This window comes from Oncorhynchus keta, chromosome 35, assembly GCF_023373465.1.
Source record: "Oncorhynchus keta strain PuntledgeMale-10-30-2019 chromosome 35, Oket_V2, whole genome shotgun sequence".
Taxonomy (NCBI): Eukaryota; Metazoa; Chordata; class Actinopteri; order Salmoniformes; family Salmonidae; genus Oncorhynchus; species Oncorhynchus keta.
The window spans coordinates 74,585,518-74,601,599 of NC_068455.1; the positions used below are offsets into that span (position 1 = coordinate 74,585,518).

General features: G+C 44.0%; 2 long non-coding RNA genes across 12 annotated transcripts in view; both read left to right on the forward strand.

Annotated features, from left to right (window-relative positions):
• The window catches only part of LOC127916208 (uncharacterized), a 14,581-nt gene extending 1,797 nt beyond the window's left edge, over positions 1-12,784 (forward strand). Inside the window, exons 2-3 of one of the 3 annotated variants that reach the window (XR_008093938.1) lie at positions 5,643-6,667; positions 12,459-12,784. This is a non-coding gene — a long non-coding RNA (uncharacterized LOC127916208). Of the gene's footprint in view, positions 1-5,642; positions 6,878-12,458 lie in introns of those variants that run through there. The other 2 variants (XR_008093940.1, XR_008093939.1) reach the window with 2 other exon arrangements.
• Positions 12,785-13,921: 1,137 nt separating this feature from the next.
• Positions 13,922-15,613, forward strand: LOC127916213 (uncharacterized). 9 transcript variants are annotated; one of them, XR_008094008.1, is made up of 4 exons: positions 13,922-14,048; positions 14,122-14,446; positions 14,621-14,670; positions 14,830-15,613. It is a non-coding gene; the product is annotated as an uncharacterized LOC127916213 (long non-coding RNA). The 9 variants fall into 9 exon arrangements; XR_008094002.1 differs by lacking the exon at positions 13,922-14,048 and adding an exon at positions 14,547-14,571 and having other exon boundaries at positions 14,059-14,496; XR_008094007.1 differs by lacking the exon at positions 13,922-14,048 and adding an exon at positions 14,547-14,571 and having other exon boundaries at positions 14,059-14,446.
• The last annotated feature ends 469 nt before the right edge of the window (positions 15,614-16,082 follow it).

The window sequence follows — 16,082 nt, forward strand, 5'->3', positions numbered from 1 at the left end:
AAGAAGACAATAGACAGAGAGGAGGAAGAAGACAATAGACAGGAGGAGGAAGAAGACAATAGACAGAGAGGAGGAAGAAGACAATAGACAGAGAGGAGGAAGAAGACAATAGACAGAGAGGAGGAAGAAGACAATAGACAGAGAGGAGGAAGAAGACAATAGACAGAGAGGAGGAAGAAGACAATAGACAGAGAGGAGGAAGAAGACAATAGACAGACAGGAGGAAGAAGACAATAGACAGAGAGGAGGAAGAAGACAATAGACAGAGAGGAGGAAGAAACAATAGACAGAGAGGAGGAAGAAGACAATAGACAGACAGGAGGAAGAAGACAATAGACAGACAGGAGGAAGAAGACAATAGACAGAGAGGAGGAAGAAGACAATAGACAGACAGGAGGAAGAAGACAATAGACAGACAGGAGGAAGAAGACAATAGACAGACAGGAGGAAGAAGACAATAGACAGAGAGGAGGAAGAAGACAATAGACAGACAGGAGGAAGAAGACAATAGACAGACAGGAGGAAGAAGACAATAGACAGAGAGGAGGAAGAAGACAATAGACAGACAGGAGGAAGAAGACAATAGACAGACAGGAGGAAGAAGACAATAGACAGAGAGGAGGAAGAAGACAATAGACAGAGAGGAGGAAGAAGACAATAGACAGACAGGAGGAAGAAGACAATAGACAGAAGGAAGACAATAGACAGAGAGGAGGAAGAAGACAATAGACAGACAGGAGGAAGAAGCCAATAGACAGAGAGGAGGAAGAAGACAATAGACAGACAGGAGGAAGAAGACAATAGACAGAGAGGAGGAAGAAGACAATAGACAGACAGGAGGAAGAAGACAATAGACAGAGAGGAGGAAGAAGACAATAGACAGAGAGGAGGAAGAAGACAATAGACAGACAGGAGGAAGAAGACAATAGACAGACAGGAGGAAGAAGACAATAGACAGAGAGGAGGAAGAAGACAATAGACAGAGAGGAGGAAGAAGACAATAGACAGAGAGGAGGAAGAAGACAATAGACAGAGAGGAGGAAGAAGACAATAGACAGACAGGAGGAAGAAGACAATAGACAGAGAGGAGGAAGAAGACAATAGACAGAGAGGAGGAAGAAGACAATAGACAGAGAGGAGGAAGAAGCCAATAGACAGAGAGGAGGAAGAAGACAATAGACAGACAGAGAGGAGGAAGAAGACAATAGACAGAGAGGAGGAAGAAGCCAATAGACAGAGAGGAGGAAGAAGACAATAGACAGAGAGGAGGAAGAAGACAATAGACAGAGAGGAGGAAGAAGACAATAGACAGAGAGGAGGAAGAAGACAATAGACAGAGAGGAGGAAGAAGACAATAGACAGAGAGGAGGAAGAAGACAATAGACAGAGAGGAGGAAGAAGACAATAGACAGACAGGAGGAAGAAGACAATAGACAGACAGGAGGAAGAAGACAATAGACAGAGAGGAGGAAGAAGACAATAGACAGACAGGAGGAAGAAGACAATAGACAGACAGGAGGAAGAAGACAATAGACAGAGAGGAGGAAGAAGACAATAGACAGAGAGGAGGAGAAGACAATAGACAGAGAGGAGGAAGAAGACAATAGACAGACAGGAGGAAGAAGACAATAGACAGAGAGGAGGAAGAAGACAATAGACAGAGAGGAGGAAGAAGACAATAGACAGAGGGAGGAAGAAGACAATAGACAGAGAGGAGGAAGAAGACAATAGACAGAGAGGAGGAAGAAGACAATAGACAGACAGGAGGAAGAAGACAATAGACAGAGAGGAGGAAGAAGACAATAGACAGAGAGGAGGAAGAAGACAATAGACAGAGAGGAGGAAGAAGACAATAGACAGAGACAGAGGAGGAAGAAGACAATAGACAGAGAGGAGGAAGAAGCAATAGACAGAGAGGAGGAAGAAGACAATAGACAGAGAGGAGGAAGAAGACAATAGACAGAGAGGAGGAAGAAGACAATAGACAGAGAGGAGGAAGAAGACAATAGACAGAGAGGAGGACAGAGAGGAGGAAGAAGACAATAGACAGAGAGGAGGAAGAAGACAATAGACAGAGAGGAGGAAGAAGACAATAGACAGAGAGGAGGAAGAAGACAATAGACAGAGAGGAGGAAGAAGACAATAGACAGAGAGGAGGAAGAAGACAATAGACAGAGAGGAGGAAGAAGACAATAGACAGAGAGGAGGAAGAAGACAATAGACAGAGAGGAGGAAGAAGACAATAGACAGAGAGGAGGAAGAAGACAATAGACAGAGAGGAGGAAGAAGACAATAGACAGAGAGGAGGAAGAAGACAATAGACAGAGAGGAGGAAGACAGACAATAGACAGAGAGGAGGAAGAAGACAATAGACAGAGAGGAGGAAGAAGACAATAGACAGAGAGGAGGAAGAAGACAATAGACAGAGAGGAGGAAGAAGACAATAGACAGAGAGGAGGAAGGAGGAAGACAATAGACAGACAGGAGGAAGAAGACAATAGACAGAGAGGAGGAAGAAGACAATAGACAGACAGGAGGAAGAAGACAATAGACAGAGAGGAGGAAGAAGACAATAGACAGAGAGGAGGAAGAAGACAATAGACAGAGAGGAGGAAAAGACAATAGACAGAGAGGAGGAAGAAGACAATAGACAGACAGGAGGAAGAAGACAATAGACAGAGAGGAGGAAGAAGACAATAGACAGAGAGGAGGAAGAAGACAATAGACAGAGAGGAGGAAGAAGACAATAGACAGAGAGGAGGAAGAAGACAATAGACAGAGAGGAGGAAGAAGACAATAGACAGAGAGGAGGAAGAAGACAATAGACAGAGAGGAGGAAGAAGACAATAGACAGACAGGAGGAAGAAGACAATAGACAGAGAGGAGGAAGAAGACAATAGACAGAGAGGAGGAAGAAGACAATAGACAGAGAGGAGGAAGAAGACAATAGACAGACAGGAGGAAGAAGACAATAGACAGAGAGGAGGAAGAAGACAATAGACAGACAGGAGGAAGAAGACAATAGACAGAGAGGAGGAAGAAGACAATAGACAGACAGGAGGAAGAAGACAATAGACAGAGAGGAGGAAGAAGACAATAGACAGACAGGAGGAAGAAGACAATAGACAGAGAGGAGGAAGAAGACAATAGACAGACAGGAGGAAGAAGACAATAGACAGACAGGAGGAAGAAGACAATAGACAGACAGGAGGAAGAAGACAATAGACAGAGAGGAGGAAGAAGACAATAGACAGACAGGAGGAAGAAGACAATAGACAGAGAGGAGGAAGAAGACAATAGACAGACAGGAGGAAGAAGACAATAGACAGAGAGGAGGAAGAAGACAATAGACAGACAGGAGGAAGAAGACAATAGACAGAGAGGAGGAAGAAGACAATAGACAGACAGGAGGAAGAAGACAATAGACAGACAGGAGGAAGAAGACAATAGACAGACAGGAGGAAGAAGACAATAGACAGAGAGGAGGAAGAAGACAATAGACAGACAGGAGGAAGAAGACAATAGACAGAGAGGAGGAAGAAGACAATAGACAGAGAGGAGGAAGAAGACAATAGACAGAGAGGAGGAAGAAGACAATAGACAGAGAGGAGGAAGAAGACAGACAGAGAGGAGGAAGAAGACAATAGACAGAGAGGAGGAAGAAGACAATAGACAGAGAGGAGGAAGAAGACAATAGACAGAGAGGAGGAAGAAGACAATAGACAGAGAGGAGGAAGAAGACAATAGACAGAGAGGAGGAAGAAGACAATAGACAGAGAGGAGGAAGAAGACAATAGACAGAGAGGAGGAAGAAGACAATAGACAGAGAGGAGGAAGAAGACAATAGACAGAGTGGAGGAAGAAGACAATAGACAGAGAGGAGGAAGAAGACAATAGACAGAGTGGAGAAAGAAGACAATAGACAGAGTGGAGGAAGAAGACAATAGACAGAGAGGAGGAAGAAGACAATAGACAGAGAGGAGGAAGAAGACAATAGACAGAGAGGAGGAAGAAGACAATAGACAGAGGAGGAGGAAGAAGACAGGAGGAGACAGAGAGGAGGAAGAAGACAATAGACAGAGAGGAGGAAGAAGACAATAGACAGAGAGGAGGAAGAAGACAATAGACAGAGAGGAGGAAGAAGACAATAGACAGAGAGGAGGAAGAAGACAATAGATAGAGAGGAGGAAGAAGACAATAGACAGAGAGGATGAAGAAGACAATAGACAGAGAGAGGAAGAAGACAATAGACAGAGAGGAGAAAGAAGCCAATAGGCAGAGAGGAGAAATAAACCAATAGACAGAGAGGAGGAAGAAGCCAATAGGCAGAGAGTAGGAAGAAGACAATAGACAGAGAGGAGGAAAAGAAACCAATAGACAGAGAGTAGGAAGAAACAATAGACAGAGAGGAGAAAGAAACCAATAGACAGAGAGGAGAAAGAAACCAATAGACAGAGAGGAGGAAGAAGACAATAGACAGAGAGGAGAAAGAAGCCAATAGACAGAGAGGAGGAAGAAGACAATAGACAGAGAGGAGAAAGAAGACAATAGACAGAGAGGAGAAAGAAACCAATAGACAGAGAGGAGAAAGAAGACAATAGACAGAGAGGAGGAAGAAGACAATAGACAGAGAGGAGGAAGAAGACAATAGACAGAGAGGAGGAAGAAGACAATAGACAGAGAGGAGAAAGAAGCCAATAGACAGAGAGTAGAAAGAAACCAATAGACAGAGAGTAGAAAGAAACCAATAGGCAGAGAGGAGGAAAGAAACAATGGACAGAGAGGAGGAAGAAGACAATAGACAGAGAGGAGAAAGAAGACAATAGACAGAGAGGAGGAAGAAGACAATAGACAGAGAGGAGGAAGAAGACAATAGACAGAGAGGAGGAAGAAGACAATAGACAGAGAGGAGGAAGAAGACAATAGACAGAGAGGATGAAGAAGACAATAGACAGAGAGGAGGAAGAAGCAATAGACAGAGAGGAGAAAGAAGACAATAGGCAGAGAGGAGAAATAAACCAATAGGCAGAGAGGAGGAAGAAGACAATAGACAGAGAGTAGGAAGAAGACAATAGACAGAGAGGAGAAAGAAACAATAGACAGAGAGTAGAAAGAAACCAATAGACAGAGAGGAAAAGAAACCAATAGGCAGAGAGGAGAAAGAAACCAATAGACAGAGAGGAGGAAGAAGACAATAGACAGAGAGGAGAAAGACAAATAGACAGAGAGGAGGAAGAAGACAATAGACAGAGAGGAGAAAGAAGCCAATAGACAGAGAGGAGAAAGAAACCAATAGACAGAGAGGAGAAAGAAGACAATAGACAGAGAGGAGGAAGAAGACAATAGACAGAGAGGAGGAAGAAGACAATAGACAGAGAGGAGGAAGAAGACAATAGACAGAGAGGAGGAAGAAGACAATAGACAGAGAGGAGAAAAGAAGACAATAGACAGAGAGACAATAGAAAGAAAAGAAGACAATAGACAGAGAGGAGAAAGAAACCAATGGACAGAGAGGAGGAAGAAGACAATAGACAGAGAGGAGGAAGAAGACAATAGACAGAGAGGAGGAAGAAGACAATAGACAGACAGGAGGAAGAAGACAATAGACAGACAGGAGGAAGAAGACAATAGACAGAGAGGAGGAAGAAGACAATAGACAGAGAGGAGGAAGAAGACAATAGACAGAGAGGAGGAAGAAGACAATAGACAGAGAGGAGGAAGAAGACAATAGACAGACAGGAGGAAGAAGACAATAGACAGAGAGGAGGAAGAAGACAATAGACAGAGAGGAGGAAGAAGACAATAGACAGAGAGGAGGAAGAAGACAATAGACAGACAGGAGGAAGAAGACAATAGACAGAGAGGAGGAAGAAGACAATAGACAGAGAGGAGGAAGAAGACAATAGACAGAGAGGAGGAAGAAGACAATAGACAGAGAGGAGGAAGAAGACAATAGACAGACAGGAGGAAGAAGACAATAGACAGAGAGGAGGAAGAAGACAATAGACAGAGAGGAGGAAGAAGACAATAGACAGAGAGGAGGAAGAAGCCAATAGACAGAGAGGAGGAAGAAGACAATAGACAGAGAGGAGGAAGAAGACAATAGACAGAGAGGAGGAAGAAGACAATAGACAGAGAGGAGGAAGAAGACAATAGACAGAGAGGAGGAAGAAGACAATAGACAGAGAGGAGGAAGAAGACAATAGACAGAGAGGAGGAAGAAGACAATAGACAGAGAGGAGGAAGAAGACAATAGACAGAGAGGAGGAAGAAGACAATAGACAGAGAGGAGGAAGAAGACAATAGACAGACAGGAGGAAGAAGACAATAGACAGACAGGAGGAAGAAGACAATAGACAGAGAGGAGGAAGAAGACAATAGACAGACAGGAGGAAGAAGACAATAGACAGACAGGAGGAAGAAGACAATAGACAGAGAGGAGGAAGAAGACAATAGACAGAGAGGAGGAAGAAGACAATAGACAGACAGGAGGAAGAAGACAATAGACAGACAGGAGGAAGAAGACAATAGACAGAGAGGAGGAAGAAGACAATAGACAGAGAGGAGGAAGAAGACAATAGACAGAGAGGAGGAAGAAGACAATAGACAGAGAGGAGGAAGAAGACAATAGACAGAGAGGAGGAAGAAGACAATAGACAGAGAGGAGGTAGAAGACAATAGACAGAGAGGAGGAAGAAGACAATAGACAGAGAGGAGGAAGAAGACAATAGACAGAGAGGAGGAAGAAGACAATAGACAGAGAGGAGGAAGAAGCCAATAGACAGAGAGGAGGAAGAAGACAATAGACAGAGAGGAGGAAGAAGACAATAGACAGAGAGGAGGAAGAAGACAATAGACAGAGAGGAGACAGAAGGAGAAGACAATAGACAGAGAGGAGGAAGAAGACAATAGACAGAGAGGAGGAAGAAGACAATAGACAGAGAGGAGGAAGAAGACAATAGATAGAGAGGAGGAAGAAGACAATAGACAGAGAGGAGGAAGAAGACAATAGACAGAGAGGAGGAAGAAGACAATAGACAGAGAGGAGGAAGAAGACAATAGACAGAGAGAGGAAGAAGACAATAGACAGAGAGGAGGAAGAAGACAATAGACAGAGAGGAGGAAGAAGACAATAGACAGAGAGGAGGAAGAAGACAATAGACAGAGAGGAGGAAAGAAGACAATAGACAGAGAGGAGGAAGAAGACAATAGACAGAGAGGAGGAAGAAGACAATAGACAGAGAGGAGGAAGAAGACAATAGACAGAGAGGAGAAAGAAGACAATAGACAGAGAGGAGGAAGAAGACAATAGACAGAGAGAGGAGGAAGAAGACAATAGACAGACAGGAGGAAGAAGACAATAGACAGAGAGGAGGAAAAGACAATAGACAGACAGGAGGAAGAAGACAATAGACAGAGAGGAGGAAGAAGACAATAGACAGAGAGGAGGAAGAAGACAATAGACAGAGAGGAGGAAAAGACAATAGACAGACAGGAGGAAGAAGACAATAGACAGACAGGAGGAAGAAGACAATAGACAGAGAGGAGGAAGAAGACAATAGACAGAGAGGAGGAAGAAGACAATAGACAGAGAGGAGGAAGAAGACAATAGACAGAGAGGAGGAAGAAGACAATAGACAGAGAGGAGGAAGAAGACCAATAGACAGAGAGGAGAAGAAGCCAATAGACAGAGAGGAGAAAGAAGCCAATAGGCAGAGAGGAGAAATAAACCAATAGGCAGAGAGGAGGAAGAAGACAATAGGCAGAGAGGAGGAAGAAGCCAATAGACAGAGAGGAGAAAGAAACCAATAGACAGAGAGTAGAAAGAAACCAATAGACAGAGAGGAGAAAGAAACCAATAGGCAGAGAGGAGAAAGAAACAATAGACAGAGAGGAGGAAGAAGACAATAGACAGACAGGAGGAAGAAGACAATAGTCAGACAGGAGGAAGAAGACAATAGACAGAGAGGAGGAAGAAGACAATAGACAGAGAGGAGGAAGAAGACAATAGACAGAGAGGAGGAAGAAGACAATAGACAGAGAGGAGGAAGAAGACAATAGACAGAGAGGAGGAAGAAGACAATAGACAGAGAGGAGGGAAGACAATAGACAGAGAGGAGGAAGAAGACAATAGACAGAGAGGAGGAAGAAGACAATAGACAGAGAGGAGGAAGAAGACAATAGACAGAGAGAGAGGAAGAAAAGACAATAGACAGAGAGGAGGAAGAAGACAATAGACAGAGAGGAGGAAGAAGACAATAGACAGAGAGGAGGAAGAAGACAATAGACAGAGAGGAGGAAGAAGACAATAGACAGAGAGGAGGAAGAAGACAATAGACAGAGAGGAGGAAGAAGACAATAGACAGAGAGGAGGAAGAAGACAATAGACAGAGAGGAGGAAGAAGACAATAGACAGAGAGGAGGAAGAAGAAATAGACAGAGAGGAGGAAGAAGACAATAGACAGAGAGGAGGAAGAAGACAATAGACAGAGAGGAGGAAGAAGACAATAGACAGAGAGGAGGAAGAAGACAATAGACAGAGAGGAGGAAGAAGACAATAGACAGAGAGGAGGAAGAAGACAATAGACAGAGAGGAGGAAGAAGACAATAGACAGAGAGGAGGAAGAAGACAATAGACAGAGAGGAGGAAGAAGACAATAGACAGAGAGGAGGAAGAAGACAATAGACAGAGAGGAGGAAGAAGACAATAGACAGAGAGGAGGAAGAAGACAATAGACAGAGAGGAGGAAGAAGACAATAGACAGAGAGGAGGAAGAAGACAATAGACAGAGAGGAGGAAGAAGACAATAGACAGAGAGGAGGAAGAAGACAATAGACAGACAGAGGAGGAAGAAGACAATAGACAGAGAGGAGGAAGAAGACAATAGACAGAGAGGAGGAAGAAGACAATAGACAGAGAGGAGGAAGAAGACAATAGACAGAGAGGAGGAAGAAGACAATAGACAGAGAGGAGGAAGAAGACAATAGACAGAGAGGAGGAAGAAGACAATAGACAGAGAGGAGGAAGAAGACAATAGACAGAGAGGAGGAAGAAGACAATAGACAGACAGGAGGAAGAAGACAATAGACAGAGAGGAGGAAGAAGACAATAGACAGAGAGGAGGAAGAAGACAATAGACAGAGAGGAGGAAGAAGACAATAGACAGAGAGGAGGAAGAAGACAATAGACAGAGAGGAGGAAGAAGACAATAGACAGAGAGGAGGAAGAAGACAATAGACAATAGAGAGGAGGAAGAAGACAATAGACAGAGAGGAGGAAGAAGACAATAGACAGACAGGAGAAAGAAGACAATAGACAGAGAGGAGGAAGAAGACAATAGACAGAGAGGAGGAAGAAGACAATAGACAGAGAGGAGGAAGAAGACAATAGACAGAGAGGAGGAAGAAGACAATAGACAGAGAGGAGGAAGAAGACAATAGACAGACAGGAGGAAGAAGACAATAGACAGAGAGGAGGAAGAAGACAATAGACAGACAGGAGGAAGAAGACAATAGACAGAGAGGAGGAAGAAGACAATAAGACAGACAGAGAGGAAGAAGACAATAGACAGAGAGGAGGAAGAAGACAATAGACAGACAGGAGGAGGAAGAAGCCAATAGACAGAGAGGAGGAAGAAGACAATAGACAGACAGGAGGAAGAAGACAATAGACAGAGAGGAGGAAGAAGACAATAGACAGACAGGAGGAAGAAGACAATAGACAGAGAGGAGGAAGAAGACAATAGACAGACAGGAGGAAGAAGACAATAGACAGAGAGGAGGAAGAAGACAATAGACAGAGAGGAGGAAGAAGACAATAGACAGAGAGGAGGAAGAAGACAATAGACAGACAGGAGGAAGAAGACAATAGACAGAGAGGAGGAAGAAGACAATAGACAGACAGGAGTAAGAAGCCAATAGACAGAGAGGAGGAAGAAGACAATAGACAGACAGGAGGAAGAAGACAATAGACAGAGAGGAGGAAGAAGACAATAGACAGAGAGGAGGAAGAAGACAATAGACAGAGAGGAGGAAGAAGACAATAGACAGACAGGAGAAAGAAGCCAATAGACAGAGAGGAGGAAGAAGACAATAGACAGAGAGGAGGAAGAAGACAATAGACAGAGAGGAGGAAGAAGACAATAGACAGAGTGGAGGAAGAAGACAATAGACAGAGAGGAGGAAGAAGACAATAGACAGAGAGGAGGAAGAAGACAATAGACAGAGAGGAGGAAGAAGACAATAGACAGAGAGGAGGAAGAAGACAATAGACAGAGAGGAGGAAGAAGACAATAGACAGAGAGGAGGAAGAAGACAATAGACAGAGAGGAGAAAGAAGACAATAGACAGAGAGGAGGAAGAAGACAATAGACAGAGAGGAGGAAGAAGACAATAGACAGAGAGGAGGAAGAAGACAATAGACAGAGAGGAGGAAGAAGACAATAGACAGAGAGGAGGTAAAAGACAATAGACAGAGAGGAGGAAGAAGACAATAGACAGAGAGGAGGAAGAAGACAATAGACAGAGAGGAGGAAGAAGACAATAGACAGAGAGGAGGAAGAAGACAATAGACAGAGAGGAGGAAGAAGACAATAGATAGAGAGGAGGAAGAAGACAATAGACAGAGAGGATGAAGAAGACAATAGACAGAGAGGAGGAAGAAGCCAATAGACAGAGAGGAGAAAGAAGCCAATAGGCAGAGAGGAGAAATAAACCAATAGGCAGAGAGGAGGAAGAAGCCAATAGGCAGAGAGTAGGAAGAAGCCAATAGACAGAGAGGAGAAAGAAACCAATAGACAGAGAGTAGAAAGAAACCAATAGACAGAGAGGAGAAAGAAACCAATAGGCAGAGAGGAGAAAGAAACCAATAGACAGAGAGGAGGAAGAAGACAATAGACAGAGAGGAGAAAGAAGCCAATAGACAGAGAGGAGGAAGAAGACAATAGACAGAGAGGAGAAAGAAGCCAATAGACAGAGAGGAGAAAGAAACCAATAGACAGAGAGGAGAAAGAAGACAATAGACAGAGAGGAGGAAGAAGACAATAGACAGAGAGGAGGAAGAAGACAATAGACAGAGAGGAGGAAGAAGACAATAGACAGAGAGGAGGAAGAAGACAATAGACAGAGAGGAGAAAGAAGCCAATAGACAGAGAGTAGAAAGAAACCAATAGGCAGAGAGGAGAAAGAAACCAATGGACAGAGAGGAGGAAGAAGACAATAGACAGAGAGGAGAAAGAAGCCAATAGACAGAGAGGAGGAAGAAGACAATAGACAGAGAGGAGGAAGAAGACAATAGACAGAGAGGAGGAAGAAGACAATAGACAGAGAGGAGGAAGAAGACAATAGACAGAGAGGATGAAGAAGACAATAGACAGAGAGGAGGAAGAAGCCAATAGACAGAGAGGAGAAAGAAGCCAATAGGCAGAGAGGAGAAATAAACCAATAGGCAGAGAGGGAGGAAGAAGCCAATAGGCAGAGAGTAGGAAGAAGACAATAGACAGAGAGGAGAAAGAAACCAATAGACAGAGAGTAGAAAGAAACCAATAGACAGAGAGGAGAAAGAAACCAATAGGCAGAGAGGAGAAAGAAACCAATAGACAGAGAGGAGGAAGAAGACAATAGACAGAGAGGAGAAAGAAGCCAATAGACAGAGAGGAGGAAGAAGACAATAGACAGAGAGGAGAAAGAAGCCAATAGACAGAGAGGAGAAAGAAACCAATAGACAGAGAGGAGAAAGAAGACAATAGACAGAGAGGAGAAAGAAGACAATAGACAGAGAGGAGGAAGAAGACAATAGACAGAGAGGAGGAAGAAGACAATAGACAGAGAGGAGGAAGAAGACAATAGACAGAGAGGAGGAAAGAAGCCAATAGACAGAGAGGAGAAAGAAACCAATAGGCAGAGAGGAGAAAGAAACCAATGGACAGAGAGGAGGAAGAAACAATAGACAGAGAGGAGAAAGAAGACAATAGACAGAGAGGAGGAAGAAGACAATAGACAGACAGGAGGAAGAAGACAATAGACAGAGAGGAGGAAGAAGACAATAGACAGAGAGGAGAAAGAAGCCAATAGACAGAGAGGAGAAAGAAACCAATAGACAGAGAGGAGAAAGAAACCAATAGACAGAGAGGAGGAAGAAGACAATAGACAGAGAGGAGAAAGAAGCCAATAGACAGAGAGGAGAAAGAAACCAATAGACAGAGAGGAGAAAGAAGACAATAGACAGAGAGGAGGAAGAAGACAATAGACAGAGAGGAGGAAGAAGACAATAGACAGAGAGGAGGAAGAAGACAATAGACAGAGAGGAGAAAGAAGCCAATAGACAGAGAGTAGAAAGAAACCAATAGGCAGAGAGGAGAAAGAAACCAATGGACAGAGAGGAGGAAGAAGACAATAGACAGAGAGGAGAAAGAAGCCAATAGACAGAGAGGAGAAAGAAACCAATAGACAGAGAGGAGGAAGAAGACAATAGACAGAGAGGAGGAAGAAGACAATAGACAGAGAGGAGGAAGAAGCCAATAGACAGAGAGGAGGAAGAAGACAATAGACAGAGAGGAGGAAGAAGACAATAGACAGAGAGGAGGAAGAAGACAATAGACAGAGAGGAGGAAGAAGACAATAGACAGAGAGGAGGAAGAAGACAATAGACAGACAGGAGGAAGAAGACAATAGACAGAGAGGAGGAAGAAGACAATAGACAGAGAGGAGGAAGAAGACAATAGACAGAGAGGAGGAAGAAGACAATAGACAGAGAGGAGGAAGAAGACAATAGACAGACAGGAGGAAGAAGCCAATAGACAGAGAGGAGGAAGAAGACAATAGACAGAGAGGAGGAAGAAGACAATAGACAGAGAGGAGGAAGAAGACAATAGACAGAGAGGAGAAAGAAGCCAATAGACAGAGAGTAGCCTCCATTTTGTCTGATTCTCTGTCTGGTAATAGGCCTAATAATGCTAATAATGAATTGTATTATTGTAAAGTAGTTCCTTGCGCCGTACAGCACAGTTTTCAGTTACCTTTTTGGCCAATGGTGTTACAGAATATGATTCATTTTTTGGACAAGTAAAATAACCTGGCCCACTTGCCCTATTCTTGCTTTACAGATTACCAAAAAGTCCAATTAGTTTTGTTCTCTTGCTGATTAGCGTTTATTAGCTGAATCAGATGTGCCAGTGTAGATCTGGAACAAAAGCCTGACACATTCCATTCATGCACTGTTATTATGCAACGGTACAGAGTATTGACACTCCACTTTACGCTGTGCAGTTAGGTCAACTTGAAGATAACAAGTTAGATTAACTTTAACAGAACACATTGGATTAACTTGAAGAGCACTTGTTAGATCAAATACAAGAAAACACATTAGATTAATTTGGAGAACAAGTTAGATCAATTTGGAGAACAAGTTAGATTAACTTGAAGAGAACACATTGGATTAACTTGAAGAGAACAAGTTAGATTAATTTGGAGAACAAGTTAGATTAACTTGAAGAGAACAAGTTAGATTAACTTGAAGAGAACAAGTTAGATTAACTAGAAGAGAACAAGTTAGATTAACTTGAAGAGAACACATTAGATTAACTTGAAGAGAACAAGTTAGATTAATTTGGAGAACAAGTTAGATCAACTTGAAGAGAACACATTAGATTAACTTGAAGAGAACAAGTTAGATTAATTTGGAGAACAAGTTAGATTAACTTGAAGAGAACAAGTTAGATTAACTTGAAGAGAACAAGTTAGATTAACTTGAAGAGAACAAGTTAGATTAACTTGAAGAGAACAAGTTAGATTAATTTGGAGAACACATTAGATCAACTTGAGAGAACAAGTTAGAAGAGAACAAACTTGAAGAGAACACATTAGATTAACTTGAAGAGAACACATTAGATTAACTTGAAGAGAACAAGTTAGATTAACTTGAAGAGAACAAGTTAGATCAACTTGAACAGAACACATTAGATTAACTTGAAGAGAACAAGTTAGATTAACTTGAAGAGAACAAGTTAGATTAATTTGGAGAACACATTAGATTAACTTGAAGAGAACAAGTTAGATCAACTTGAACAGAACACATTAGATCAACTTGAAGAGAACAAGTTAGGGTCTACTTGAAGAGGACAGGTTAGGGTCTACTTGAAGAGGACAGGTTAGGGTCTACTTGAAGAGGACAGGTTAGGGTCTACTTGAAGAGGACAGGTTAGGGTCTACTTGAAGAGGACAGGTTAGGGTTTACTTGAAGAGGACAGGTTAGGGTTTACTTGAAGAGGACAGGTTAGGGTCTACTTGAAGAGGACAGGTTAGGGTCTACTCGAAGAGGACAGGTTAGGGTCTACTCGAAGAGGACAGGTTAGGGTCTACTTGAAGTGGACAGGTTAGGGTCTACTTGAAGAGGACAGGTTAGGGTCTACTCGAAGAGGACAGGTTAGGGTCTACTCGAAGAGGACAGGTTAGGGTCTACTTGAAGAGGACAGGTTAGGGTCTACTCGAAGAGGACAGGTTAGGGTCTACTTGAAGAGGACAGGTTAGGGTCTACTTGAAGAGGACAGGTTAGGGTCTACTCGAAGAGGACAGGTTAGGGTCTACTCAAGAGGACAGGTTAGGGTCTACTCGAAGTGGACAGGTTAGGGTCTACTCAAAGAGGACAGGTTAGGGTCTACTCGAAGAGGACAGGTTAGGGTCTAAGTCTATGAAGTGGACAGGTTAGGGTCTACTTGAAGAGGACAGGTTAGGGTCTACTGACCCAAGAGGACAGGTTAGGGTCTACTCATTCGAAGAGGACAGGTTAGGGTCTACTTCCCCTCCCCTCTCCTCATCTGAAGATCCTCACAGGTTAGGGTCTACTCGAAGAGGACAGGTTAGGGTCTCCTTGAAGTGGACAGGTTAGGGTCTACTTGAAGAGGACAGGTTAGGGTCTACTCGAAGAGGACAGGTTAGGGTCTACTGCCACGTTACTTCATTGATGCAGTGTTAATCTCTCAGAAACCTGATATGCCTGATATAGTCTATCATTACGACCGTAGAGACAGGGAGACCATACATAGCACTCTTATTCCCTCCTCCCCTCTGCTCCTCATCTGACCCACAGTCATCCTCATATCTCATTCTTCCCCCTCCCCTCATCTGACCCACAGTCATCCTCATATCTCATTCTTCCCCCTCCCCTCTCCTCATCTGACCCACAGTCATCCTCATATCTCATTCTTCCCCCCCTCCTCCTCATCTGACCCACAGTCATCCTCATATCTCATTCTTCCCCCTCCCCTCTGCTCCTCATCTGACCCACAGTCATCCTCATATCTCATTCTTCCCCCTCTCCTCTGCTCCTCATCTGACCCACAGTCATCCTCATATCTCATTCTTCCCCCTCCCCTCTCCTCTGCTCCTTGTGTGTGTTTTTTACGTGACCCACTCAGCTTACCGTCACTAAACCTCACAGAGAATCAAAACATCTCCACCTCCACTGTCCAGTCTCAATGGCCCTTTTTGTCCTCTCTCCTCTCCTCTTTTCACCTCTCCACCATCCCGTCTCCTATTCATTAAACTGCTGGTTCATTTGGGTAGTCTCTCGTCCCGGGGATGGAGGAGAGGAGGAGGAGGAGATGGGGATGGAGGAGAGGAGGAGGAGGAGATGGGGATGGAGGAGAGGAGGAGGAGACGGGGATAGAGGAGAGGAGGAGGAGGAGATGGGGATGGAGGAGGAGAGGGGATGGAGGAGATGGGGATGGAGGAGGAGACGGGGATGGAGGAGAGGAGGAGGAGGAGACGGGGATGGAGGAGAGGGAGGAGGAGGAGACGGGGATGGAGGAGAGGAGGAGGAGGAGATGGAGGAGAGGAGGAGGAGGAGACGGGGATGGAGGAGGAGATGGGGATGGAGGAGATGGAGGAGGGAGGAGGAGACGGGGATGGAGGAGAGGAGGAGGAGGAGACGGGGATGGAGAAGAGGAGGAGGAGGAGACGGGGATGGAGGAGAGGAGGAGGAGGAGACGGGGATGGAGGAGAGGAGGAGGAGGAGACGGGGATGGAGGAGAGGAGGAGGAGGAGACGGGGATGGAGGAGAGGAGGAGGAGGAGATGGGGATGGAG